The sequence below is a fragment of the Centroberyx affinis genome, unplaced genomic scaffold (genome assembly GCF_046629955.1).
Source record: "Centroberyx affinis isolate AG114_WGS23_722 - 3 ecotype Tasmania unplaced genomic scaffold, CSIRO-AGI_Caff_v1 ptg005187l_1, whole genome shotgun sequence".
Taxonomy (NCBI): domain Eukaryota; kingdom Metazoa; phylum Chordata; class Actinopteri; order Beryciformes; family Berycidae; genus Centroberyx; species Centroberyx affinis.
The window spans coordinates 9,739-14,247 of NW_027282578.1; the positions used below are offsets into that span (position 1 = coordinate 9,739).

Here is a 4,509-nt window from a genome sequence, read left to right on the forward strand (position 1 = left end):
AACTCTTAAAAACCCCGCTGACATTAAAATTCACAATGGAATGTCATTGAGGTTAATAGTATTAACTTTGCTCATGGAGTAGTAACATTAAACATTAAAGTAAATAAAGTATTTTGGAATGAAACATTTTAAATGAAGGAATTGAACTAGCACTATTTAAACAGTTTGGAAGCATTTTGCAACTTGCTGCATGGACACAGGCACAGCCATGGACACAGGCATGGTGGCCAAGTGGTATGGTGTTGGTCTCGTAAACCAAAGATCATGGGTTCGATCCCCATTCGTGCCTTTAAAATGTGAACCTGAAATCTGATGTAAAGACAATCAGCCACCCATACTGTGAGCTGCTCAGTGCTACTGAAGTCTTCTGTTGCTGGCCACTGAGCCACGCCACTGGAGCAGTTGTAGGTTAAGTGCCTTGCTCAGGAGCACCAGGTCAGTAGTTGAAGGATGGGAGCGCGGCCTCGTTGACTTATCTGTCTCAGATTTTCCTGGTTGGCAAGCTCACTTCTCTAACCGTTAGGCTACCACCGCTCCATGTAATAAACTGGATCATTTTGACTTTACTATCTATTTTGACTTTAATTACTTTTATAGTATGATATATAGTACATGATATCATATACACAATGTAGTATAGCATAGTGTATACTTTAAAAAATCCAACAAAGTAACGAAAAGTGCAAAAAAGTTTATTTGGATTCATTTTGTACCATCAAAGCCATGACAAAGCCACGGCTACCCCTTATTCTATACTCTGATCAACAAAGAAACACAGGTAAGCAGGCATCACATCAGGAGGTCAAACTTTATCCGATTCAAACCAGTTTCCACCGCCCCAGGAATGTATAAGAAGTCATTTCTGATTATAGATTTCACTCACTCCAGTATCTTCCCTCCTTCACTGCAGACAATAATGCAGTTCTTTACTAAATCACATACAGTATAACAACAACAATTGGGGGCATGGGACCTATTAAATACATACTGTATATACTGTATGCCATATACATGTTTGATGATTGGTGGCAGGCACCATCCAGCAGTGGCTAATAATAACCACCATATATAGTCTTGAAGGTATAAAGCAGAGAGAGAGTGGCCTGTCACAGAGAGACATATTTAATTTTGGCTCCTCTGGAACGCTTGTTTGTAGATACAGGAGTAATCCAATGTATCAAGAAAATCAAATTTTCTATATGAGGATGCTTATAGCACTGCAAATTAATCCATGTTTGAGCTGAAATGTATTTAATGTTTATCAACTAAGTCAAATGATCAATTTAAAATGACTCCTAACTAAAAAACTAAACTAAACTGTGTCAGTTAGAGAGCGCTGTTTGAAACCATCAGCAGATGATTTTCTTTAAACTTGGAGCATTAATACTCAACACTTTTAACCAGGTCGCACAACAACTTTAAACCAGTAATAATATAATCAACCTCTAAGTTAAGAGGCGATCAACTTTATTAATCTTCCAAGTAAGAAACTGGGATGGCCACCTTGCTATATGGAACAATAAAAACAGAAAAAATAAAAAATAAAAAACTAAGGGAAGATTGCACACTCCCGACTAGACAGCTGATAAACTGCGTGAGCACAGTACATCTTCAGTACAATGGCTGTTTATCTGCACCAGCACAACAACAAAGCCTTGTAAAAGACAGTGAATCATCGTCAGATTGGGTATTCTGGCACAAAAGGCATCTTAAAACATCTTGCTGTTACCTGTCGGCTGGTGAAAGTGCCTTAAGGTTATTAAGAGCACCAGGCACAGGATGACCTTCATCTGCAGTCTTACTTTACCCTTTTAGCCTCAGTTTGATGGTTTACTCAGCCACAAAACTGCTGAGTGAACTTTCAAGCCTGCGATGTTATGTTTTATCAATACATGCACTTTTATGGTAATATTACTTTAGTCTTGTGCTATTTCTGTATATATCTGAAGTGATGTATAAAAATAGTCCTCTGCTCTGTGGTGAGGATGGAAGTAAATCCCTGGCCAGGCTAATACTGGAACCTGCTTTCTCTGATGAATACATACTGAGCTAATCAGCAATGTACGAACTCAAACCACTCCAACTCAAGACCTCTCCTGAGGAAATGATCAATAAAGGCCTTCTGTCTCAGTGCTTTCTCTTTGAAGTGACGGCTTTAAAGGGAAACTGCTGCTGACAGTCAGAGTAAAAAGTGTTTGATAGGAACAAGGTTTTGCTTCTGAAAATGGAAACAACAACTGCTAGAGAATCAATGAGATTATCAAGGGTTACGCCAACCTAACTGATGCTGCAGCTCCTAATCTTTCTCTATATGGAATCGTTTTTCAGGACATGGTTGTAGCATTTTTTGGCTCAAGTCTAATGTTTGATGATTAGTGTGTCTGGTCAGGTTGTGGCTGCTAGAAAGAGCGAACTACAAAAAAGGAGGCTTAGGCTACTTACTAGGTACTGCATTACAAATATGAATACAAATTTTATCCCACTGAGTGAGCAGTTCCTTTATTTGCTCTCAGCTCAAAGTGCTTCAGTGCCCCCCACTGAAATTATATTAGCATAATTTAAATCTAACTATCTAACAATCCAAACTGTTACCGCACCCAGTCAGTGCCTCAGTTTGAATTATGTTCACTAATTTACCAATAATGCCAAAAAAACATGAAACATATAAGCATTACATAGGAAGTGAAGATGAAAACCTATCAATAGAAATGCATTTAAAGTGATACTTCATGTTGCTAAATCATTTTCAGTATCTATTTTCAAATCTGTCCCAATATGACTATTAGAACCGCATCAATACTAGCTGGCCCAGGTATCTGTAGTGATGTCACACATCTGCTTTAATTTTGAAAATCTGCTAACGCAACATGAACCACCACAGTGACAGCCTGATAATATTATTTATTCCTTGTCCATGGCTGCATTTTTCAAGAAGTTTCCTCCTAATTCTTCCATTAGCTCTAGCGAGAGCAGAGAGGAATGCCTGAAGGCCGGAGGTGAGTTCAGGAGCTCGTATAGAAGTACTGTGTGTGCGCAATAAAAGAAAATGTTCAGCTAAAGTGAAATACCATTAATAATGCACTATCCTTGAGTGCAGTGCAGCACAAAATACCTTTAGTTTCTTTTCAGTTTCACCTTGATTTCACAGAACTTCCAGATAAAATTACATAAAATGTGTTTTCTCATTAGCAAATTATTGATTCCTTTATTCCTTCACCAAATGTACAGCTCAACTGAATCTCCTGGGAGTTATCAGAAGCCACCTGCAAAACTGAACGGGGTTTCAGTGCCTTCATTAAACAGCATTGATCAAACAGTCATGCAAAGCAGGCAAATTGAATTCTTACACGGGATGCGCTCCTTAAAAGCATCAGCATTTTCAGTCTTTTCCCTGTCATAAACACCCAGTAAGACAACATCCCAACCGCTACCACAAGCCTGCAAGAACCTAATGCTGAGTACTCAATTAGTACTCAATTAGCTAGGCCATCACACACACACACACACATGCACACACACACACAGACAAGCAACCACACACAGCAGCACATGCATACACACAGTCTTTCTGTCTCTCTCTCTCCTCAATACTGCTTGGGAGAGAAACCTCATCAAGCAGCACTGCTCAATAAGCAGAAGACGCTCATAAAGGATGTGGCAGAGGACAACACTCTGCACTTTGCTCAAGACAGAAGTTGTAGCGCTAAAGCTTTTTGCTGTTGGTTCAGCAGTGTTCAGACAATGGCAGCCATTGTAAAGTGAGTTTTGATCAATAAATACTTAGCTGCTGACGTACATTTGTGGTAATGCACATACAGTGCACACGTATGTGCGTTGTGTGTGTCCATCAGACTCTGTCAATAACAACCTTAAAAGGGAATGTGAGATATGTGCACAGAGGTCATCAGGGTTTGTAAGCATCTCCAAATCATGTCTACATCGCTCTCACCTCTCAACTACTGAACGCATCTTATGCAAGCAGGGCGGTTGGTTGCCTAGTCCAGATCCAAATAAAACACTACTACACCACATCCAGTAGAATAGAGTGCTGTAATCCATTCTCTCTACAATCTGATCCTCCACAATGAACACAGATGCTGTTTCAATTAAACATTCACTGATCAAGTCTGATCAGATAGACTCCTACAGTGTCGGTTATCCACCATTCTTATTGTGTGTGCGAGCAAAATCTTGTTGCTGATCGTAGTTTTTGACAGACTGCAAGTTAACGTGTAAGAGTGAGTTTTTTATTCCTGAATTGACTCGGTTATAAGAACAAGAGGTGGTGAATCCTAATCCTATTCATTTTATGTGGTGTTGTGAGACGCCTGGCCAGGTAGAATGGCCACTAATCAGGTCTGTTGTGTGGTTTGCAAAAGGTTTGGTAAAAGGATGAGTCAAGATTTTATTATTATTTAATAACACACGCAGACGGGAACCACTGGAGAGAGAGTCCATGTTATGAGGCTGCAGGTCGAATCTCCTGATGCATAATATTCTACTCCCAGA

The 4,509-nt window shown here is 39.6% G+C and overlaps 1 non-coding gene across 1 annotated transcript; it reads left to right on the forward strand.

The window, feature by feature from the left end:
• The first annotated feature begins 217 nt into the window (after positions 1 to 217).
• Positions 218 to 289, forward strand: trnat-cgu (transfer RNA threonine (anticodon CGU)). The gene has a single exon. It is a non-coding gene; the product is annotated as a tRNA-Thr (tRNA).
• The last annotated feature ends 4,220 nt before the right edge of the window (positions 290 to 4,509 follow it).